At 46.5% G+C, this 23,543-nt stretch overlaps 11 non-coding genes and 1 pseudogene across 11 annotated transcripts; 7 read left to right on the top strand and 5 right to left on the bottom strand.

Moving 5' to 3' along the window:
- Positions 1–12,636: 12,636 nt before the first annotated feature.
- On the bottom strand, positions 12,637–12,799 carry LOC135027834 (U1 spliceosomal RNA). Its single transcript, XR_010224229.1, has one exon. It is a non-coding gene; the product is annotated as a U1 spliceosomal RNA (small nuclear RNA).
- Positions 12,800–12,951: 152 nt separating this feature from the next.
- On the bottom strand, positions 12,952–13,115 carry LOC135027726 (U1 spliceosomal RNA). Its single transcript, XR_010224130.1, has one exon. It is a non-coding gene; the product is annotated as a U1 spliceosomal RNA (small nuclear RNA).
- A 675-nt stretch (positions 13,116–13,790) lies between these two features.
- Positions 13,791–13,953, bottom strand: LOC135027790 (U1 spliceosomal RNA). Its single transcript, XR_010224190.1, has one exon. It is a non-coding gene; the product is annotated as a U1 spliceosomal RNA (small nuclear RNA).
- A 152-nt stretch (positions 13,954–14,105) lies between these two features.
- On the bottom strand, positions 14,106–14,269 carry LOC135027692 (U1 spliceosomal RNA). Its single transcript, XR_010224097.1, has one exon. It is a non-coding gene; the product is annotated as a U1 spliceosomal RNA (small nuclear RNA).
- A 593-nt stretch (positions 14,270–14,862) lies between these two features.
- Positions 14,863–14,990, bottom strand: LOC135027873 (U1 spliceosomal RNA; annotated as a pseudogene).
- Positions 14,991–15,134: 144 nt separating this feature from the next.
- On the top strand, positions 15,135–15,250 carry LOC135027894 (U5 spliceosomal RNA). Its single transcript, XR_010224274.1, has one exon. It is a non-coding gene; the product is annotated as a U5 spliceosomal RNA (small nuclear RNA).
- A 270-nt stretch (positions 15,251–15,520) lies between these two features.
- On the top strand, positions 15,521–15,636 carry LOC135027902 (U5 spliceosomal RNA). Its single transcript, XR_010224282.1, has one exon. It is a non-coding gene; the product is annotated as a U5 spliceosomal RNA (small nuclear RNA).
- A 264-nt stretch (positions 15,637–15,900) lies between these two features.
- Positions 15,901–16,016, top strand: LOC135027887 (U5 spliceosomal RNA). Its single transcript, XR_010224268.1, has one exon. It is a non-coding gene; the product is annotated as a U5 spliceosomal RNA (small nuclear RNA).
- Positions 16,017–16,290: 274 nt separating this feature from the next.
- Positions 16,291–16,406, top strand: LOC135027901 (U5 spliceosomal RNA). The gene has a single exon (XR_010224281.1). It is a non-coding gene; the product is annotated as a U5 spliceosomal RNA (small nuclear RNA).
- A 275-nt stretch (positions 16,407–16,681) lies between these two features.
- On the top strand, positions 16,682–16,797 carry LOC135027896 (U5 spliceosomal RNA). Its single transcript, XR_010224276.1, has one exon. It is a non-coding gene; the product is annotated as a U5 spliceosomal RNA (small nuclear RNA).
- A 274-nt stretch (positions 16,798–17,071) lies between these two features.
- LOC135027882 (U5 spliceosomal RNA) lies at positions 17,072–17,187 on the top strand. Its single transcript, XR_010224263.1, has one exon. It is a non-coding gene; the product is annotated as a U5 spliceosomal RNA (small nuclear RNA).
- Positions 17,188–17,462: 275 nt separating this feature from the next.
- LOC135027913 (U5 spliceosomal RNA) lies at positions 17,463–17,578 on the top strand. The gene has a single exon (XR_010224294.1). It is a non-coding gene; the product is annotated as a U5 spliceosomal RNA (small nuclear RNA).
- Positions 17,579–23,543: the final 5,965 nt, after the last annotated feature.

The raw sequence follows: 23,543 nt of genomic DNA, 5'->3' as shown, positions 1-23,543 counted from the left end.
ACTGCCCGAAGGCGTGACCACGACAACTTAGATAAAAGTCAATGATGTTTATTATGACAACTCCGCATCACAGCAGCAATAAAGAAAACGTAAAAGTCAGCAAAGAATAAATACAGTTCCTGAGTACTACAGCATGGCAGGAGCCACAGGGCACTGGTTGTGTGAGATAGTTCTTATGATCTTCTAGATGGAAAGTCCTTACCAGGCCCGGCTGTAGCAATGGAGATAACCCAGGATTGTACCAGCTGGTGTTCCAGGAAGAGCTGGGTTGCTGAAGGTAAAACAGCTGCTGTGGATACTGGCTGGAACCAGACTGTTGTTAGCACGGAGTGGATACTGGCTGGAACCAGTTAAATAATAAATGAACTTTGGGAGCGATGAAATGTGAACTGAAATGTAGAACTTGAGAGCGGAGAAATAATAATTCCGGTGGAGAGTGGTAAAGTGTAGAAAGGACACCGGCCCTTTAAGGGAAGCTGTATTCTGCTGGAAGCTGAGGCTGGAAGCAGGTAGTGTTGTAGCTGGAAACAGATGAATCCACAATGGATTGGAGAGTCAGGCTACACCGCAGGTGGAATGCTGGTGCGGGTCTCTATGGTGGAAGTCTTGAGACAGGAGCTGGAACCTGGAAGACAATCATAGAAGAGAGACAAACAGGAACTAGGTTTGACAACCAAAGCACTGACGTCTTCCTTGCTCAGGCACAGCTTACTTATACCTGCAGCAAGGAAGGGGTTGGCTAGGCAATTATGCAAATCAACAATACAAACAGCAGATTGGTGGAAATGATCAGATGACAGAATCCAAGATGGCTGCGCCCATGCAGACACTTGGAGGGAAGTTTGGTTTGTAATCTATGTGGTCTGGGAAACAGTAATGGCGGCGCCGGCCACCGGAGACAGGAGACGCCAGGCTGATAGATGCACATTTAACCACGCGGGCACAGCGGAGGCCGCGGCTGATGAAAACACCACTCTGACACTCTGCATGTGGAAACTCAGGAACAGCGGAATCTGGTCCTGGAACGCTGAGCCCGCCTTAGGAGGCATCTGAAGGGTAAGTAATGGCGTCCAGATACCCGGATCGTGACAGCACCCCCCCCTTTAGGAGTGGCCCCAGGACACTTCTTAGGCTTTAAAGGAAACTTTGCGTGGAAATTTCGGACCAAGGCAGGAGCATGGACGTCAGAGGCATTGGTCCAAGAGCGTTCTTCAGGACCATAGCCCTTCCAGTCAATGAGATACTGAAGTTGACCGTAACGGTGACGTGAGTCCAGGATCTTGGCCACTTCATACTCAACGCCTCGTTGAGTTTGGACTTTCGGAGTTGGTGGAAGTGAGGAATGAAACCGATTCAAGATTAGCGGTTTCAACAGGGAAACATGGAATGTCCTGGGTATTTTTAAGAAGGGAGGTAACTGGAGTCTGTAAGCAACAGGATTGATGACTTGATCAATTTTAAAAGGACCGATGTAGCGAGGTGCAAACTTCATACTAGGAACTCTTAACCTCAAATTCTTCGTGGATAACCATACCCGATCACCCACCTTGAGAGCAGGAACTGCTCGACGCTTCTTATCCGCAAACTTCTTGTACCTGAACGATGCCTTGAGCAGAGCTGATCGTACGCTCTTCCAGATATTGGCAAACTGATGCAAGGTGATATCCACTGCGGGAACAGAAGTTGCTGGAAGCGGTTGGAACTCAGGGACTTTAGGGTGGAATCCAAAGTTGGTGAAGAATGGTGTTGAAGAAGATGAAGAATGATACTGGTTGTTATGACAGAACTCGGCCCAGGGAAGTAATTGAACCCAGTCATCTTGAGAGGAGGACACATAGATGCGGAGGAAGGCCTCCAAGTCCTGATTCACCCTCTCAGTTTGACCATTGGTCTGAGGATGGTAAGCCGTGGAAAACTTTAACTTGACTTGGAGGACTTGACATAAACTTCGCCAGAATTTGGCTGTGAATTGAACTCCTCGATCTGAGATAATTTCTTCTGGAAGACCGTGGAGTCGGAAGATCTCTTGTATGAATACTTGAGCCAACTTGGAAGCTGACGGAAGACCGGTGAGAGGAATGAAGTGTGCCATCTTGGTGAACCGGTCAACTACCACCCAGATGGTATTGAACTTGTTGCACATGGGCAAATCTGTAATAAAATCCATCGACAAATGGGTCCATGGTCGACGGGGAACAGATAGTGGAACCAGTTGCCCCGCAGGTGACTGGCGGGATACTTTATGTTGAGCACACTTTGGGCAAGATGCAATAAACTCCAAAACGTCCTTTTTCAGAGTTGGCCACCAATAGGACCTAGAGATAAACTCCAGGGTTTTTTGGATACCTGTATGTCCGGCAAAACGGGAAGCATGGGCCCAATGCATGAGCTTCTTCCTTAGTGTCGGCTTCACAAAACTTTTCCCTGATGGGGGCGTAGAGTCCATCCCTACCGTGGAGAATGCCAACGGATTTATAATAGGATGCTTGTCTGAAGACTCTGACTCATTTTCTTGCTCCCATGAGCGGGAAAGGGCATCGGCCTTGCGATTCTGAGAGCCCGGACAGAACTGGAGTTTAAAGTCGAACCTGGAAAAGAAAAGTGCCCATCTGGCCTGACGAGGGTTGAGACATTGTGCGCCTTTTAGATATAGAAGGTTCTTGTGGTCTGTAAGGATGGTGATTGAATGAGAAGCTCCCTCCAACAGATATCTCCACTCCTCTAGAGCGAGCTTGATGGCTAGCAACTCCTGGTCGCCAATGGCATAGTTGCGCTCCGCTGGGGAGAACTTCCGTGAGAAGAAACTGCAAGGATGTAAATGACCATCTTTAGCCCTCTGAGATAACACCGCTCCTACTCCAACGGAGGAGGCATCCACCTCTAAGATGAAAGGAGAGTCGACGTCAGGCTGTTTCAGGACAGGTGCAGAGATGAACCTCTGTTTTAAAAGATGAAAAGCTTGCATGGCTTCTTCAGACCACTTGGACGGGTTAGCACCCTTCTTGGTGAAAGCAGTAATAGGCGCCACAATGGTGGAAAAGTCTCGTATAAACTTTCGGTAATAATTGGCGAACCCTAAGAACCTCTGGACCCCTTTGAGGGTTAAGGGTACTGGCCAATTCTGGATTGCTTGTAGTTTCTCAGGATCCATCTCTAGTCCGGAACCGGACACAATGTACCCTAGAAACGGAATGGACTTGACTTCAAAGGCGCATTTCTCTAATTTGCAGTAGAGATGATTGACACGGAGACGGGACAGAACCTCCTTTACCCAGAAACGATGTTCCTCTAAATTGTTGGCAAAAATGAGGATATCATCTAGATAGACCACGACATGACGGTATAGAATGTCTCTGAAGATCTCATTGACGAAATGCTGGAAGACAGCTGGAGCATTGCTCAATCCGAAGGGCATGACGAGGTACTCATAATGTCCGTCACGGGTGTTAAATGCGGTCTTCCACTCGTCACCCTCACGGATCCGGATGAGATTGTATGCACCTCTCAGGTCCAGCTTTGTAAAGATGGTAGCTCCGCTAACTCTGTCAAAGAGCTCAGTAATCAGGGGTAAAGGATAGCGGTTCTTGATGGTAATGTCGTTCAAACCTCTGTAGTCGATGCACGGCCGCAGACCACCATCTTTCTTCTTTACAAAAAAGAAGCCTGCGCCGGCTGGAGAAGAAGAAGGTCGAATGAACCCCTTTGCTAGGTTCTCTTTTATGTATTCCTCCATAGAATGCGTCTCGGGGAGAGACAACGGATAAGTTCGGCCTCGAGGTGGAACCTTCCCTGGAACGAGATCAATCGGGCAGTCCCATTCTCTATGAGGGGGAAGGATATCAGCAGAAGCTTTACTGAACACATCCGTGAAATCTTGATATGGAGGAGGTGGAACATCAGACGACCTGGGGGAGGAGGAACAGACAGGCAACACTTTAAACAAACATGTCTTAGTACAGGAGGAACCCCATGCCAGGATTTGCGTAGTCGTCCAATCAATTGTAGGATTGTGAAGACGGAGCCATGGAAGGCCCAGGACCACAGGATGTGTGGCTCTTGGAATCACTAAAAGTGAAATAAGTTCGGAATGAAGAACTCCCACTCTCAGACGAACTGGTAGAGTCCTTAGAGAAATAACTGTATCAAAAATTTTACTGCCATCCACAGCAGTTAAGGAAAAGGACGAAGGAAGTCTCTCGGTGGGTAGGGACCACCGTTTAACATAGGCTTCGGTAATAAAGTTCCCAGCTGCTCCGGAATCCAGGAGGGCAATGACGTTCTGATAACGTTGAGCAACTTGAAGCGAGACTGGGAGGTTACAATCTTGAGGAGATGGAGAGGAGATCATTACTCCTAGCCGGCCCTCTCCTTGGCGAGCTAGGATTTGGAGTTTCCCGGACGTTTGGGACAGGCATTAATGGTGTGAGACGGAGCTGCACAGTACAAACAGAGAAACTCGGAGAGACGTCTTCGGCGCTCAGCAGGAGTTAAACGGGAACGGCCAATTTGCATGGGTTCATCTTTAGTTGGTGACAGTTGGCGAGGAGGAGAAGCAGAAGATTTTGGAGCAGATGATCTTCCACGCTCAGTTGCTCTCTCTCTGAAACGTAAGTCAACTTTCGTACAAAGTGAGATTAACTCATCTAACTTGGAGGGTAAGTCTCTGGTAGCTAACTCATCTTTAATACGCTCGGATAAACCATGCCAGAATGCAGCATACAGGGCCTCGTCGTTCCATGCCAGTTCGGATGCCAGGATCTGGAACTGTATAAGATATTGTCCTACAGTACGTGATCCCTGGCGTAAACGGAGAATCTCAGACGAAGCTGAAGTTACCCGGCCTGGCTCGTCGAAGATGCGCCTGAATGTTGACACGAATGCAGTGTAAGAAGATAGCAGGGTGTCGGACCTCTCCCATAACGGTGATGCCCAATCGAGGGCTGAGCCACTGAGAAGAGAAATAATGTAGGCAATTTTTGTACGGTCACTGGGGAAATTGCCAGGTTGTAGCTCAAACTGAATCTCACACTGGTTGAGAAATCCCCTGCAGAATCTTGGAGATCCGTCAAATTTTGCTGGCGTTGGAAGATGAAGACGTGGAGCAGGAATGGGTAAGGTGGGTGGGGTTATAGCTGGAGTCACTGTGGTTGACGCACCAGACGCGCCTGATCCACGGAGAGTGGTCTGAATCCCATCCAGCCGAGTAGAGAGATCCTGGAGACAGCGGATAATGTGGCCCTGTGCAGCCTCCTGATGTTCTAGTCGGGCTGCCAGTTCTTGCATCGGCCTGGCCGCTTGATCCTGGTCTCCGGCTGGATTCATTAGGTCAGTGCTTACTGTCACAACTGAGGGCCTGAGCTGACGGGAGGCAGCCTCAGTTGTAGGGGCTGAGATGTACCGGAACCTGGGAGGTTGTATCAGACCCCTGGACATGTAAGTAACATGAATAATAACTGCCCGAAGGCGTGACCACGACAACTTAGATAAAAGTCAATGATGTTTATTATGACAACTCCGCATCACAGCAGCAATAAAGAAAACGTAAAAGTCAGCAAAGAATAAATACAGTTCCTGAGTACTACAGCATGGCAGGAGCCACAGGGCACTGGTAGTGTGAGATAGTTCTTATGATCTTCTAGATGGAAAGTCCTTACCAGGCCCGGCTGTAGCAATGGAGATAACCCAGGATTGTACCAGCTGGTGTTCCAGGAAGAGCTGGGTTGCTGAAGGTAAAACAGCTGCTGTGGATACTGGCTGGAACCAGACTGTTGTTAGCACGGAGTGGATACTGGCTGGAACCAGTTAAATAATAAATGAACTTTGGGAGCGATGAAATGTGAACTGAAATGTAGAACTTGAGAGCGGAGAAATAATAATTCCGGTGGAGAGTGGTAAAGTGTAGAAAGGACACCGGCCCTTTAAGGGAAGCTGTATTCTGCTGGAAGCTGAGGCTGGAAGCAGGTAGTGTTGTAGCTGGAAACAGATGAATCCACAATGGATTGGAGAGTCAGGCTACACCGCAGGTGGAATGCTGGTGCGGGTCTCTATGGTGGAAGTCTTGAGACAGGAGCTGGAACCTGGAAGACAATCATAGAAGAGAGACAAACAGGAACTAGGTTTGACAACCAAAGCACTGACGTCTTCCTTGCTCAGGCACAGCTTACTTATACCTGCAGCAAGGAAGGGGTTGGCTAGGCAATTATGCAAATCAACAATACAAACAGCAGATTGGTGGAAATGATCAGATGACAGAATCCAAGATGGCTGCGCCCATGCAGACACTTGGAGGGAAGTTTGGTTTGTAATCTATGTGGTCTGGGAAACAGTAATGGCGGCGCCGGCCACCGGAGACAGGAGACGCCAGGCTGATAGATGCACATTTAACCACGCGGGCACAGCGGAGGCCGCGGCTGATGAAAACACCACTCTGACACTCTGCATGTGGAAACTCAGGAACAGCGGAATCTGGTCCTGGAACGCTGAGCCCGCCTTAGGAGGCATCTGAAGGGTAAGTAATGGCGTCCAGATACCCGGATCGTGACAAAAGCCTGATGACGGGAATGACCTGACTCAGGCTGGCAGTGTCTGAACTGACTTCACGTGTGGCAAGTTCAAAAGGTTGCAGAACCTTGCACAACGTTGAAATCATTCTCCACTGCGCTTGAGACAGGTGCATTCCACCTCCTATATCGTGGTCAGATGTATAGGCTTGAATGGCCTTTTGCTGCTCCTCCATCCTCTGAAGCATATAGAGGGTTGAATTCCACCTCGTTTCCACTTCTTGCTTCAGATGATGGCAGGGCAGGTTCAGGCGTTTTTGGTGTTGCTCCAGTCTTCTGTACGTGGTGCCTGTACGCCGAAAGTGTCCCGCAATTCTTGTGGCCACCGACAGCATCTCTTGCACGCCCCTGTCGTTTTTTAAATAATTCTGCACCACCAAATTCAAGGTATGTGCAAAACATGGGACGTGCTGGAATTTGCCCAGATATAATGCACGCACAATATTGCTGGCGTTGTCCGATGCCACAAATCCACAGGAGAGTCCAATTGGGGTAAGCCATTCTGTGATGATCTTCCTCAGTTGCCGTAAGAGGTTTTCATCTGTGTGCGTATTCTGGAAAGCGGTGATACAAAGCGTAGCCTGCCTAGGAAAGAGTTGGCGTTTGCGAGATGCTGCTACTGGTGCCGCCGCTGCTGTTCTTGCGGCGGGAGTCAATACATCTACCCAGTGGGCTGTCACAGTCATATAGTCCTGAGTCTGCCCTGCTCCACTTGTCCACTTGTCCACATGTCCGTGGTTAAGTGGACATTGGGTACAACTGCATTTTTTAGGACACTGGTGAGTCTTTTTCTGAGGTCTGTGTACATTTTCGGTATCGCCTGCCTAGAGAAATGGAACCTAGATAGTATTTGGTACCGGGGACACAGTACCTCAATCAAGTCTATAGTTGGCTCTGAAGTAATGATGGATACCGGAACCACGTTTCTCACTGCCCAGGATGCCAAGGCCTCAGTTATCCGCTTTGCAGCAGGATGACTGCTGTGATATTTCATCTTCCTCGCAAAGGACTGTTGGACAGTCAATTGCTTGGTGGAAGTAGTAAAAGTGGTCTTACGACTTCCCCTCTGGGATGACCATCGACTCCCAGCAGCAACAACAGCAGCGCCAGCAGCAGTAGGCGTTACACTCAAGGATGCATCGGAGGAATCCCAGTCAGGAGAGAACTCGTCAGAATTGCCAGTGACATGGCCTGCAGGACTATTGGCATTCCTGGGGAAGGAGGAAATTGACACTGAGGGAGTTGGTGGGGTGGTTTGCGTGAGCTTGGTTACAAGAGGAAGGGATTTACTGGTCAGTGGACTGCTTCCGCTGTCGCCCAAAGTTTTTGAACTTGTCACTGACTTATGATGAATGCGCTGCAGGTGACGTATAAGGGAGGATGTTCCGAGGTGGTTAACGTCCTTACCCCTACTTATTACAGCTTGACAAAGGCAACACACGGCTTGACACCTGTTGTCCGCATTTCTGTTGAAATACTTCCACACCGAAGAGCTGATTTTTTTGGTATTTTCACCAGGCATGTCAATGGCCATATTCCTCCCACGGACAACAGGTGTCTCGCCGGGTGCCTGACTTAAACAAACCACCTCACCATCAGAATCCTCCTTGTCAATTTCCTCCCCAGCGCCAGCAACACCCATATTCTCCTCATCCTGGTGTACTTCAACACTGACATCTTCAATCTGACTATCAGGAACTGGACTGCGGGTGCTCCTTCCAGCACTTGCAGGGGGCGTGCAAATGGTGGAAGGTGCATGCTCTTCACGTCCAGTGTTGGGAAGGTCAGGCATCGCAACCGACACAATTGGACTCTCCTTGTGGATTTGTGATTTTGAAGAACGCACAGTTCTTTGCTGTGCTTTTGCCAGCTTAAGTCTTTTCATTTTTCTAGCGAGAGGCTGAGTGCTTCCATCCTCATGTGAAGCTGAACCACTAGCCATGAAGATAGGCCAGGGCCTCAGCCGTTCCTTGCCACTCCGTGTGGTAAATGGCATATTGGCAAGTTTACGCTTCTCCTCCGACGATTTTTATTTAGATTTTTGAGTCATTTTTTTACTGATCTTTTGTGTTTTGGATTTTACATGCTCTGTACTATGACATTGGGCATCGGCCTTGGCAGACGACGTTGATGGAATTTCATCGTCTCGGCCATGACTAGTGGCAGCAGCTTCAGCACGAGGTGGAAGTGGATCTTGATCTTTCCCTATTTTTGGAACCTCAACATTTTTGTTCTCCATATTTTAATAGGCACAACTAAAAGGCACCTCAGGTAAACAATGGAGATGGATGGATACTAGTATACTTATGGATGACGAGTGACTGACGACACAGAGGTAGCTACAGCCGTGGACTACCGTACTGCGTCTGCTAGTATAGAGATGATAATTAATGATATAAAAAAAAAAAATATATATAACTACTGTAGGTATATATAATATAATGACGGACCTGGTGGACACTGTCAGCAGACTGCTAAACTACTAGTATGAAGAAGATAGAAAAAAACTTCCACCACAGGTAGGTAGGTATACAATTATGGACGAGCACTGACGACACAGAGATAGCCACAGCCGTGGCCTACCGTACTGCGTCTGCTAGTATAGAGATGATAATTAATGATATAAAAAAAAATATATATAACTACTGTAGGTATATATAATATAATGACGGACCTGGTGGACACTGTCAGCAGACTGCTAAACTACTAGTATGAAGAAGATAGAAAAAAAAAACCACCACAGTTAGGTATACAATTATGGACGAGTGACGACACAGAGGTAGGTACAGCCGTGGACTACCGTACTGCGTCTGCTAATATAGATAATATACTAAATATATTACTACTGTAGGTATATAATATAATGACGGACCTGGTGGACACTGTCAGCAGACTCCTAAACTACTAGTATGAAGAAGATAGAAAAAAAAAACCCACCACAGGTAGGTATACAATTATGGACGAGCACTGACGACACAGAGGTAGGTACAGCCGTGGACTACCGTACTGCATCTGCTAGTATAGATAATATAATAAATATATTACTACTGTAGGTATATAATATAATGACGGACCTGGTGGACACTGTCAGCAGACTGCTAAACTGCTTGTATGAAGAAGATAAAAAAAAAACCCCACCACAGGTAGGTAGGTATACAATTATGGACGAGCACTGACGACACAGAGATAGCCACAGCCGTGGACTACCGTACTGCGTCTGCTAGTATAGATAATATAATAAATATATTACTACTGTAGGTATATAATATAATGATGGACCTGGTGGACACTGTCAGTAGACTCCTAAACTACTAGTATGAAGAAGATAGAAAAAAAAAAACCACCACAGGTAGGTAGGTATACAATTATGGACGAGCACTGACGACACAGAGATAGCCACAGCCGTGGACTACCGTACTGCGTCTGCTAATATAGAGATGATAAAGATGAAAAAAAAAATATAACACTACTGCAGGTAAATATTTATATAATATATGTATGATGGACCTGCTGGACACTGTCAGCAGAATGCATTTATAGAATAAAAAAAAAACACCACAGGAGTGTTTAACTTTTTCAGGCAGACAATATACTGGTGGTCACACTGGCAGCAAAAGTGTGCACTGTAGTCCTGCTATAACTGCTCCCCAGTCTCCCCCACAATTAAGCTGTGTGAGCAGTGAGCACTCAGCACAGTCAGATATACATAGATGATATATCATGCAGCACACTGAGGCTGAGCACAGATATGGTATGTGTATCGTTTTTTTTCAGGCAGAGAACGGATTATAAATAATAAAACTGGTGGTCACTATCAGCAAAACTCTGCACTACTGAGTACTCCTGACAAGTTCAACTGCTCCCCAAATTAGTAGTAAATCAAATGTCACTCGTCTCTATCTTCTAATCTAAACGGAGAGGACGCCAGCCACGTCCTCTCCCTATCAATCTCAATGCACGTGTGAAAATGGCGGCGACGCGCGGCTCCTTATATAGAATCCAAGTCTCGTGAGAATCCTACAGCGGGATGATGACGTTCGGGCGCGCTCGGGTTAACCGAGCAAGGCGAGAGGATCCGAGTCTGCTCGGACCCGAGCAAAAAAGGGTGAAGTTCGGGCGGGTTCGGATTCCGAGGAACCGAACCCGCTCATCTCTTATGGCCACCCAGCATGACGCCTCCCTTCTTGACCATGCTGTAATTGCAGTCGCAATGCAGTTCAGCGTGATCATAAAAAATGGTGTAGCCTCCTGCTGGTGCAGACTGTATGTGCGCGCAGGAAGCCGCCACCATTTTTGTGATCACAGCGGCTGAATGTGATGTCATACAGCTGCTGTGACCACGCCCCCTGTGTCTTCTCCATTGCAGACCCCATTTTGAAGCCTTGCCCCCGCACCGCTCCATCCCTGACTTGGAAATGGAGTGTTGCTGACCCCCCTCTCCCCCCCTGCCCCGATTGACAGGCAGAGGCGATCGCATTCTCTGCGGGGTGCCGCAGAAAATGCAGGCACATGCGTATGCTCTTAGCAATTTTTGCAGTTGGATCACTTATTGTGATTGCAATCCAACCTGAATCAGGCCCTATTACCTATCACAATGCGCTGCGGGCAGTACAAAATTGGTTTAATATAGGAGAAAAACCCCCAGACCTGTGCTCCTTAACTGTACCTGGTGGCTAGTGGAGCGGCTGCCCAGTAATCAGTGTCCACGCCAGTGCGCACACGGTCCACCCCCTACGGCCACGCTCCCCTTCATCAGCGGCCTCGTGATCCGGAAGGGCGGTGTGTGTGTGACTGACCTTAGGAAGAAACCGGAGCCTCCGCTGCAGTGACCCAGCAACCAGGGCACGGGAGTATACAGCGCCGCTGGGAGTGATGAAGCTGCAGTAAAGATGTCTATTAGACCTAGCCTGCTGCAGCCCTTGTAGATTCTCATAAAACAAGTTCTTCTTTTCTTGTCAAAATGAATAGCTAAGAATTGGCTTCCTGAGGCAGGCCCCTGTTAAGTGGCCTGCTACTGAAGGCACCAACTACAAACTGAGCTCCCTGTTCATGGAAGCGGGGTTATAGAGGAGGATGCGCTGAGCATCTTGGGAACAGTCAAAAGCTTTGAGTCGGTTGGTGCCTCAGATCAAGATCCTACTCTACACCCCAATGTGAATCCTTGTGGAGTCCTGTGTACCCCACAGAAGAAATTAATGTGTCACACCCATTGGCAGCAACCTTAGAATAGTTGCTGATGGGCACAATTGAGAAAGGAAGGGGGGGGGGGACATTTGAATCCAGCACATAGATGCAATTCAAATATGTAATTTGTACCTTCCTATTTTAAAATATAATGGATGAACTTCACCCTGTGAGAACAATCTTCATGATCAAGAGATCTCATATGCAAAATAAGTATGAGTTGGGATAGGGCTGGGGAGGGTGGCTGCTCGGGCAGCCCCTCCCCCATCAAGTTAAGGAGATTCAACTGAGGAAGCACAAGGGAACTCTCGTCTGGGGACAACAACTGCAGGGAGACCACATCTTTTCAGATGAACATGGGAGGGCGGAAGGCTGCCTAATACTGAAGCACCATCAAATATCAAACCATATGCAACAACTAGTACAAGCATTCCTGGGGGAAGGTCTGCAGCAGACGGATTTGCATACGGTGATGTCATCCAAGCAGTGGGCCAAAGTTGGCTGGAACCCTCATCTGCATATGAAAAGAGAAAAGGGGCATGCAGGGCATGGCGGCCTTTTGCGGTGCTTGGATGACCCCTAGTTTGCATTAAACACCCCCACCCTCCTTTGGTGTGGGGCTCATGTTGGCTATGCCCCAGCCCCTGAAGCATTCAAGCTGATTTCTTGCAGCAGCTGGGCACTGTAACAGCTCCAGAGCTGCTCTGTAAGGCAACTAAAAGGGTGTGGGCCCTGCAGCACTACCTGTAGTTCGCATTGTGCGTTGGAAGGCACAAAGTAAGCAGACGGGAGAAGTCAGGATAGTGCGCAAGGGCATAGAAGGGAGTGGCTCCAGAAAAGAGAAGTGGAAACAGACAGCAAACTAGGCTGGAGAGAGACCTGAGACAAAGAGATCTGAATTATACGAGAGCCGACCAGGGGAAACACAAATTATGCAATCAAGTTTCCCACATTTGGGGAAATCACAGGAGCAGCACACCCAGAGTGCAATGGGTGAGCCTTGCCCTGGGAGAAGCACCTTCATGATCATAGTATCTCACCTGGCAGGTAAGTAGGAGTTGGGCTAGAGCTGGGGAGGGTCACTGCTCGGGCACCCCCCTGTCAAGTAAAGGAGATCCAACTGAGGCAGCACAAGGGAACTCTCGAAAGAAGAACAAGGCTAGAGGAATATATGAGACAAAGAAATCTGACTTTTACCAGAGCTGACCAGAGGAAAACACAAACACAGTCCCCCACTACCACAAAAAATGCAGGCGAGTTTCCCACATTTGGGGAAATCACAGGGGTCAGCATACCCAGAATGCAATGAATGAACCTCACCCTGGGTGAACAATCTTCATGACCATGGTGTCTCCTATGCAAAATAAGTATGATTTGGGATAGGGCTGGGAGGGCCGCTGCTCAGGCACATCTCTGTCAAGTAAAGGAGATTCAACTGAGGCAGCACAAGGGAACTCTCATCTGGGGACAACAACTGCAGGGAGAACACATATTTTCAGATGAACATGGGAGGGCAGAAGGCTGCCTAATACTGAAGCACCCCCAAACAACAAACCAAATGCAACAACTAGTGCAAGCATTCCTGGGGCAAGGCCTGCAGCAGATGGATTTGCATATGGTGATGTCATCCAAGCAGTGGGTCAAAGTTGGCTTCAACCCTCATCTGCATATGAAAAGAGAAAAGGGGCGTGCAGGGCATGGCGGCCTTTTGCGGTGCTTGGATTACCCCTAGTTCGCATTAAACACCCCCACCCACCTTTGGTGTGGGGCTCATGTTGGCCATGCCCCATCCCCTGAAGCATTCAAGCTGATTTCTTGCAGCAGCTGGGCACTGTAACAGCTCCAGAGCTGCTCTTTAAGGCAAGTAAAAGATTGTGTGGGCCCTGCAGCACTACCTGTAGTTTGCATTGTGCATTGGAAGGCACAAAGTAAGCAGACGGGAGGAGAAGTCAGGATAGTGCACAAGGGTATAGAAGGGAGGGGCTCAAGATAAAAGAAGTGGAAACAGACAGCAAACTAGGCTGGAGAAAGACCTGAGACAAAGAGATCTGAATTATACGAGAGCCGACCAGAGGAAACACAAATTATGCAGTCAAGTGTCCCACATTTGGGGAAATCGTAGGAGCAGCACACCCAGAGTGCAATGGGTGAGCCTTGCCCTGGGAGAAGCACCTTCCTGATCATAGTATCTCACCTGGCAGGTAAGTAGGAGTTGGGCTAGAGCTGGGGAGGGTCGCTGCTCGGGCACCCCCCTGTCAAGTGAAGGAGATCCACCTGAGGCAGCACAAGGGAACTCTCGAAAGAAGAACAAGGCTAGAGGAAAATCTGAGACAAAGAAATCTGAGTTTTAACAGAGCTGACCAGAGGAAAGCACAAACACAGTCCCCCACTACCACAAATAATGCAGTCGAGTTTCCCACATTTGGGTAAATCACAGGGGTCAGCATACCCAAAATGCAATGAATGAACCTCACCCTGGGAGAACAATCTTCATGACCATGGTATCTCATATGCAAAATAAGTATGATTTGGGATAGGGCTGGGGAGGGCCGCTGCTCATGCACATCTCTGTCAAGTAAAGGAGATTCAACTGAGGCAGCACAAGGGAACTCTCATCTGGGGACAACAACTGCAGGGAGAACACATATTTTCAGATGAACATGGGAGGGCAGAAGGCTGCCTAATACTGAAGCACCCCCAAACAACAAACCAAATGCAACAACTAGTGCAAGCATTCCTGGGGGAAGTTCTGCAGAAGACGGATTTGCATACGGTGATGTCATCCAAGCAGTGGGCCAAAGTTGGCTGGAACCCTCATCTGCATATGAAAAGAGAAAAGGGGTATGCAGGGCATGGCGGCCTTTTGCGGCGCTTGGATGACCCTTAGTTCGCATTAAACACCCCCACCCTCCTTCGGTGTGGGGCTCATGTTGGCCATGCCCCATCCCCTGAAGCATTCAAGCTGATTTCTTGCAGCAGCTTGGCACTGTATCAGCTCCAGAGCTGCTCTGTAAGGCAAGTAAAAGGGTGTGGGCCCTGCAGCACTACCTGTAGTTTGCATTGTGCATTGGAAGGCACAAAGTAAGCAGACAGGAGGAGAAGTCAGGATAGTGCACAAGGGTATAAAAGCGAGTTTCCCACATTTGGGAAAATCACAGGGGTCAGCATACCCAGAATGCAATGAATGAACCTCACCCTGGGAGAACAATCTTCATGACCATGGTATCTCCTATGCAAAATAAGTATGATTTGGGATAGGGCTGGGGAGGGCCGCTGCTCAGGCACATCTCTGTCAAGTAAAGGAGATTCAACTGAGGCAGCACAAGGGAACTCTCATCTGGGGACAACAACTGCAGGGAGAACACATATTTTCAGATAAAAATCTTGGTCATGCTCTGGTTTCTCTTCAGAACGAACAAATCTTTCGCCTTTTATTAAAGATTTCCGTGGAGAGGAGCAAAACCGAGTTTTATCTCAATTTTTGCATGCCCCATCTTTTTGGGGTTTCTTTTATCGGTTTAAAGATAGAATGAGTGTGCTTTAATGTAAGCTCATTTGCATAGAAATGACAGTAAATGTTTGTTTCTTTTCAAACAGAACTTTCTTGACCATGCTACTTGCTTGAAAGATCTGGGAGCACATGGAATACAGTACAAACCATGCTTATAGCAAGGAGAAGCCAGGTGAGAAATCTGCTTACTTTCAAGTTGGGCGCTCACTTTGATCTGAATGAGGACTGCTGGCACAGCATTTAGGCGACAGGTGGAATCTTGGTCATGCTCTGGTTTCTCTTCAGAACGAACAAATCTTTCGCCTTTTATTAAAGATTTCTGTGGAGAGGAGCAAAACTGAGTTTTATCTCAATTTTTGCATGCCCCATATTATTGGGGTTTCTTTTATCAGTTTCTTGTTAGCTTTAATGTAAGTTTATTTGCATAACAATGACTATAAATGTCTGTTTCTTTTCAAGCAGAACTTTCTTGACCATTCTAATTGCTTGAAAGATCTGGGAGCACATGGAAAAGAGTACAAACCATGCTTATAGCAAGGGGAAGCCTGGTGAGAAATCTGCTTTCTTTCTTTCAAATTGGGTGCTCACTTTGCGCTGAATGAGGACTGCTGGCATGGCACTCAGGCGACAGGTGGAATCTTAGTCATACTCTGGTTTCTCTTCAAAACGAACAGATCTTTCGCCTTTTACTAAAGATTTCCGTGGAGAGGAGCAAAACTGAGTTTTATCTCAATTTTTGCATGCTCCGTCTTATTGGGGTTTCTTTTATCGGTTTAAAGATAGAACGAGTGTGCTTTAATGTAAGCTCATTTGCATAGAAATGACAGTAAATGTTTGTTTCTTTTCAAACAGAACTTTCTTGACTATACTAAATGCTTGAAAGATCTGGGAGCACATGGAAAAGAGTACAAACCATGTTTATAGCAAGGGGAAGCCTGGTGAGAAATCTGCTTTCTTTCTTTCAAATTGGGTGCTCACTTTGAGCTGAATGAGGACTGCTGGCATGGCACTCAGGCGACAGGTGGAATCTTGGTCATGTTCTGGTTTCTCTTCAGAACGAACAAATCTTTCGCCTTTTACTAAAGATTTCCGTGGAGAGGAGCAAAACTGAGTTTTATCTCAATTTTTGCATGCCCCATCTTATTGTGATTTTATTTTATCGGTTTAAAGATAGAACGAGTGTGCTTTAATGTAAGCTCATTTGCATAGAAATGACAGTAAATGTTTGTTTCTTTTCAAACAGTACTTTCTTGACCACACTAATTGCTTGAAAGATCTGGGAGCACATGGAAAAGAGTACAAACCATGTTTATAGCAAGGGGAAGCCTGGTGAGAAATCTGCTTTCTTTCTTTCAAATTGGGTGCTCACTTTGAGCTGAATGAGGATTGCTGGCATGGCACTCAGGCGACAGGTGGAATCTTGGTCATGCTCTGGTTTCTCTTCAAAACGAACAGATCTTTCGCCTTTTACTAAAGATTTCCGTGGAGAGGAGCAAAACTGAGTTTTATCTCAATTTTTGCATGCTCCGTCTTATTGGGGTTTCTTTTATCGGTTTAAAGATAGAACGAGTGTGCTTTAATGTAAGCTCATTTGCATAGAAATGACAGTAAATGTTTGTTTCTTTTCAAACAGAACTTTCTTGACTATACTAATTGCTTGAAAGATCTGGGAGCACATGGAAAAGAGTACAAACCATGTTTATAGCAAGGGGAAGCCTGGTGAGAAATCTGCTTTCTTTCTTTCAAATTGGGTGCTCACTTTGAGCTGAATGAGGACTGCTGGCATGGCACTCAGGCGACAGGTGGAATCTTGGTCATGTTCTGGTTTCTCTTCAGAACGAACAAATCTTTCGCCTTTTACTAAAGATTTCCGTGGAGAGGAGCAAAACTGAGTTTTATCTCAATTTTTGCATGCCCCATCTTATTGGGGTTTTATTTTATCGGTTTAAAGATAGAACGAGTGTGCTTTAATGTAAGCTCATTTGCATAGAAATGACAGTAAATGTTTGTTTCTTTTCAAACAGAACTTTCTTGACCACACTAATTGCTTGAAAGATCTGGGAGCACATGGAAAAGAGTACAAACCATGTTTATAGCAAGGGGAAGCCTGGTGAGAAATCTGCTTTCTTTCATTCAAATTGGGTGCTCACTTTCAGCTGAATGAGAACTGCTGGCATGGCACTCAGGCGACAGGTGGAATCTTGGTCATGCTCTGGTTTCTCTTCAGAACTAACAAATATTTCGCCTTTTATTAAAGATTTCCGTGGAGAGGAGCAAAACTGAGTTTTATCTCAATTTTTGCATGCCCCATATTATTGGGGTTTCTTTTATCAGTTTAAAGACAGAACGAGTGTGCTTTCTTGTTAGCTTTAATGTAAGTTTATTTGCATAACAATGACAGTAAATGTTGTTTCTTTTCAAACAGAACTTTCTTGACCATGCTACTTGCTTAAAGGTCTGGGAGCACATGGAAAACAGTACAAACCATGCAGTATCACAAGAGCCTTTATTTGATCTTTCATGAAGATAGAGCAGAATTGAGGACACGTCAACAATTTCTGCCGAAGGTGGTTCATCTTTCCACATGGTGCCTTTGGCCACTGACACCTTCGTTGAGTCAAAGTCTCTGGCTGTGGTCAGAACTTTGAAAATGTATGTCACCAGAACGGTTCAGATTAGGAAAACAGAGGCTCTGTTTGTCCTGTATGCTCCCAACAGGATTTGGTGTCCTGCTTCCATGCAGACCATTATGCGCTGGATCTGTGGTAAGATTCAGCATGCTCGTTCCACGGCAGGATTGCCGTTACTGAAGTAGGTGAAGACCCATTCTACTAGAAAGGTGGGTTCATCCTTGGCAGCTGGTCGGGGAGTCTCGGCATTGCAACTTTGCCGAGCAGCTATTTAGTAAACACTTTTGCTAAGTTTTACAAGTTTGATACCTTGGCTGATGATAACCTTAAGTTGGGTCATTCGGTGCTGCAGAGTCGTACGCACTCTCCCACCCGTTCAAGAGCTTTGGTATAACCCCATGGTTCTTAATGTGACCCCAGCATCCTCTAGGTCGTATGAGAAAATAGGATTTTAATACCTACCGGTAAATCCTTTTCTCTTAGTCTGTAGAGGATGCTGGGCACCCGTCCCAGTCCATACTGTGTCTGCAGTTATTACTTGTGGTTATACACATGTTGTGTTATGGTTCTGGTCAGCTTTTTGCTGCAATTGTTCATGCCGTTGGCTTGTGTTCTGTTGAATGCCACGTTCTGCGGCATGTTTAAGGTGTGAGCTGGTAAGATGCTCACCTTAGTTTAACAATAAATCCTTTCCTCGAAATGTCCGTCTCCCTGGGCACAGTTCCTATAACTGGAGTCTGGAGGAGGGGCATAGAGGGAGGAGCCAGTTCACACCCTTTGAAAGTCTTAAAGTGCCCATGTCTCTTGCGGATCCCGTCTATACCCCATGGTTCTTAATGTGACCCCAGCATCCTCTACGGACTAAGAGAAAAGAATGCCCTTGCGCACTATCCTGACTTCTCCTCCCGTCTGCTTACTTTGTGCCTTCCAACGCACAATGCGAACTACAGGTGGTGCTGCAGGGCCCACACCCTTTTACTTGCCTTACAGAACAGCTCTGGAGCTGTTACAGTGCCCAGCTGCTGCAAGAAATCAGCTTGAATGCTTCAGGGGATGGGGCATGGCCAACATGAGCCCCACACCAAAGGAGGGTGGGGGTGTTTAATGTGAACTAGGGGTCATCCAAGCACTGCAAAAGGCCGCCATGCCCTGCATGCCCCTTTTCTCTTTTCATATGCAGATGAGGGTTCCAGTCAACTTTGGCCCACTGCTTGGATAACATCACCGTATGCAAATCCGTCTGCTGCAGACCTTCCCCCAGGAATGCTTGTACTAGTTGTTGCATATGGTGCTTCAGTATTAGGCAGCCTTCCGCCCTCCCATGTTCATCTGAAAAGATGTGGTCTCCCTGCAGTTGTTGTCCCCAGACGAGAGTTCCCTTGTGCTTCCTCAGTTGAATCTCCTTAACTTGACGGGGGAGGTGCTGCCCGAGCAGCCCTCCCCAGCCCTATCCCAACTCATATTTATTTTGCATATGAGATCTCTTGATCATGAAGATTGTTCTCACAGGGTGAGGTTCATCCATTATATTTTAAAATAGGAAGGTACGAATTACATATTTGAATTGCATCTATGTGCTGGATTCAAATGTCCCCCCCCCCCCCTTCCTTTCTCAATTGTGCCCGTCAGCAGCTATTCTAAGGTTGCTGCCAATGGGTGTGACACATTAATTTCTTCTGTGGGGTACACTGGACTCCACAAGGATTCACATTGGGGTGTAGAGTAGGATCTTGATCTGAGGCACCAACCGGCTCAAAGCTTTTGACTGTTCCCAAGAAGCTCAGTGCATTCTCCTCTATAACCCTGCTTCCATGAACAGGGAGCTCAGTTTGTAGTTGGTGCCTTCAGTAGCAGGCCAATTAACAGGGGCCTGCCTCAGGCAGCCTATTCTTAGCTATTAATTTTGACAAGAAAAGAAGAACTTGTTTTATGAGAATCTACAAGGGCTGCAGCAGGCTAGGTCTAATAGACATCTTTACTGCAGCTTCATCACTCCCAGCGGCGCTGTATACTCCCGTGCCCTGGTTGCTGGGTCACTGCAGCGGAGGCTCCGGTTTCATCCTAAGGTCAGTCACACACACACCACCCTTCCGGATCACGAGGCCGCTGCTGAAGGGGAGCGAGGCCGTAGGGGGTGGGCCGTGTGCGCACTGCGGTGGACACTGATTACTGGGCAGCCGCTCCACTAGCCACCAGGTACAGTTAAGGAGCACAGGTCTGGGGGTTTTTCTCCTATATTAACCCAATTTTGTACTGCCCGCAGCGCATTGTGATAGGTAATAGGGCCTGATTCAGGTTGGATTGCAATCACAATAAGCGATCCAACTGCAAAAATTGCTAAGAGCATACGCATGTGCCTGCATTTTCTGCGGCACCCCGCAGAGAATGTGATCGCCTCTGCCTGTCAATCGGGGCAGGGGAAGGGGGGGAGAGGTGGGTCAGCAACACTCCATTTCCAAGTCAGGGATGGAGCGGTGCGGGGGCAAGGCTTCAAAATGGGGTCTGCAACGGAGGAGACACAGGGGGCGTGGTCACAGCGACTGTATGACATCACATTCAGCCGCTGTGATCACAAAAATGGTGGCGGCTTCCTGCGCGCACATACAGTCTGCACCAGCAGGAGCCTACACCATTTTTTATGATCACGCTGAACTGCAGTGCGACTGCAATTACAGCATGGTCAAGAAGGGAGGCGTCATGCTGGGTGGCCATGCCCTGTCACTTTGCAGGAGCCAGCACCGCTCACACACTAGTCCCCGGGTGCAGCCCCCAACCCCCGGGACACCCGGAGCAACAAAATGTAGATTCAGGCCACCAGGCCACGCCCCTACCTATGAAACCATGCCTCCTTTTTACCATTGCACTGCTTATCTGCGCGCACTGCATTACAATCTCCCTCGCCACCTCTCTGGGTGTCACCAGTGATAGTGACACCTCTGCCATGCTTGTAGCAGCTGGTCCTAAGATCTACGCCTCAAACCCTGAGTGTTTGCCCTTGTGACTTGTTGATCATCATAGCGAAGCAGATGCTTACAGAAAACTGCAGGGGCTTAGATTGAAAATAAAAAAATTGATAGGGTATAAGGTAGAGAGGAGCGGGTTCGGTTCTCCGAGAACCGAATTCCCCACGAACTCCACGTGGTTTACACTGGTCCGAGGCAGGCTCGGTTGTTCCCGCCTGACTCGGAAAACCTGAACAAGGGAAAATGTCATCATCCCGCTGTCGGATTCTCGCGAGATTCGGATTCCATATAAAGAGCTGCGCGTTGCTGCCATTTTTACTCGTGCATTGAAGAGAGAGCGGAGAGGACGTGGCTATGTTCTCTCAGTGGAAATCTCAATATCAGTGCTCAGTATCAGTGGTTACTTATTGCTGCTCAGTAATACTAGTAGTGTGTCTCTCCTGCTCAGTGTCAGTTCTCAGTAGTATCCTCATCAGTGCTCAGTATCACTGTTCATTGTCTTGTGCTGCATTGTGTTGCTCAGCATAATACAGTACATTACTAATAGTCCAGTGCTGCATCTTGCTGCTCAGTGTCAGTTCTAGTATCCTCATCAGTGCTCACTATCACTGCTCATTGCATTGTGGTGTTCTGTATACTACAATAACATAGTAATATAGTAACATAGTTTTTGAGGTTGAATAGAGGCAAATTGCCCATCGTGTTCAACCTGTTTTAAGTTGTGATGATTCTACATACTTGCTGAATAATGTTTTATGACTAGTTAGCTACTATAACTCATGTTACCCCCGGATTAACCATGTTGATATTTTAAGTATTATAACCTTGGATAGCTTTTTCATTCAGAAATGTATCCATTCCTTTTTTAAATCCAATTACAGAGTCCGCCATTACCACCTTCCCTGGCAGGGAATTCCACATCCTGATTGCCCTAACAGTGAAGAAACCTTTCCTCCATTGCGTTCTGAACTTTCCTCCAGTCGCAGCGAGTGACCACGTGTTCTTTTAATAAATAATTCCTCTGATAACTCTTTGTTATGTATCTTTACATATTTGAAGATATTAATAATATCTCCTCTTAGGCACCTCTTTTCTAGTGTATAAATATTCAGCCTAGTAAGTCTTTCCTTATAGTCCAGTACTTTAAGGCCTTTAATCAATTTAGTCTTCAGGATCTCTGACACTTCCATGAGCAGCAGAGTAGTGCAATGGAAGCATGCTGGGCCCATAACCCAGAGGTCGATTGATCGAAACTATCCTCTGCTATGTGCATTTTTTTTTTTATAATTAAAGTAATCAAAAACTGGGATTGATATTTTGGCACTTTTATTTTTACTTAAAGTACAATAACTTTTATCATTTTAATTTGTTTTAATAGTATATTGACAGCATTGTTTTCTTTAAAAAATCCACTTAATTTTCTTTACCCTATTACTGAAATGGTAATTGACAAAAACAAACTACATTGTCACCAGAAGAGCAATGCAAAATGTACAAGTGATATATGAAAATCATCTTCCATCTTGAATTTCAATGATGCATTGGGACAACAATTTGTGAGAAACATCTTCACCCATAAAGAAAGATTTTCTTAATTCCTTACCTGTGTGCTGATTAGATATCACCTTGTTTTCACATTAAACAGACTTCCCCATGAGGAAGCAGCAAGGATGCAGTGACGTTTCCTGGTGTCAACCTGTATTATTTCAGTAGACATTGAAATGAGGATGCATCTTTGATGCCTTTCCAATGAAGCAAGTTTAATTCAGTAATAGGTGAAAAACCATTCCTACAAAGGTGTTAATCAGAGACTTGGCTTTGTGGACACTTTTCAGAGAGCAAATTTGTTAGCATAAACATAAAATCAGAAAATGAAGAGCTGTTTAATCACTCAATTGGACTTTTCTGCCAGCATAATTTTTTTTCTCTGCAACTCACTGCTAAATTGTGCTTCCTAGCTGTTTTTTTATAAAATCACTTAATCAAATCTAACTCTGATTACATCAGAGAAGGCCAGGTACCCTACACCATAAGGGGGGTTTTTGAAATTTTGACTTGTCTACTTAAAGATCACCAAAATCTGATTACAAGGTCAATTACATCCCTGGGTGGGATTGAACCACCAACCTTTTGGTTAATAGCCAAACATGCTAACCGATTGCGCCACAGAGACACCTTGCAAAAGTCAATACTGACAAAGGCTAATAAGCATTCATCTAGAACGTTTCCTAGAAAAACTTTAAAAAGTCAATAATCTGGAGAATTTTTGTAAGAAACACATTGGTACTTTCCCATGATGAGTGAGTGCTTCAGGATTTCTTGCACTTACATGGGCTATTAACCAAAAGGTTGGTGGTTCAATCCCACCCAGGGATGTAATTGACCTTGTCATCAGATTTTGGTGATCTTTAAGTAGACAAGTCAAAATTTCAAACCCCCTCTTATGGTGTAGGGTACCTGGCCTTCTCTGACGTAATCAGAGTTAGATTTAATTAAGTGATTTTATAAAAAAACAGCTAGGAAGCACAATTTAGCAGTGGGTTGCAGAGAAAAAAATAACATTTTAAACCTACCGGTAATTTTTTTTTCTCGTAGTCCGTAGAGGATGATGGGGACTCCGTAAGGACCATGGGGGATAGACGGGCTCCGCAGCAGACATGGGCACTTTAAGAAAGACTTTAGATCTGGGTGTGCA

Source organism: Pseudophryne corroboree, unplaced genomic scaffold (assembly GCF_028390025.1).
Source record: "Pseudophryne corroboree isolate aPseCor3 unplaced genomic scaffold, aPseCor3.hap2 scaffold_471, whole genome shotgun sequence".
Lineage (NCBI taxonomy): Eukaryota > Metazoa > Chordata > Amphibia > Anura > Myobatrachidae > Pseudophryne > Pseudophryne corroboree.
This window is presented reverse-complemented; position numbering and strand designations above follow the sequence as displayed.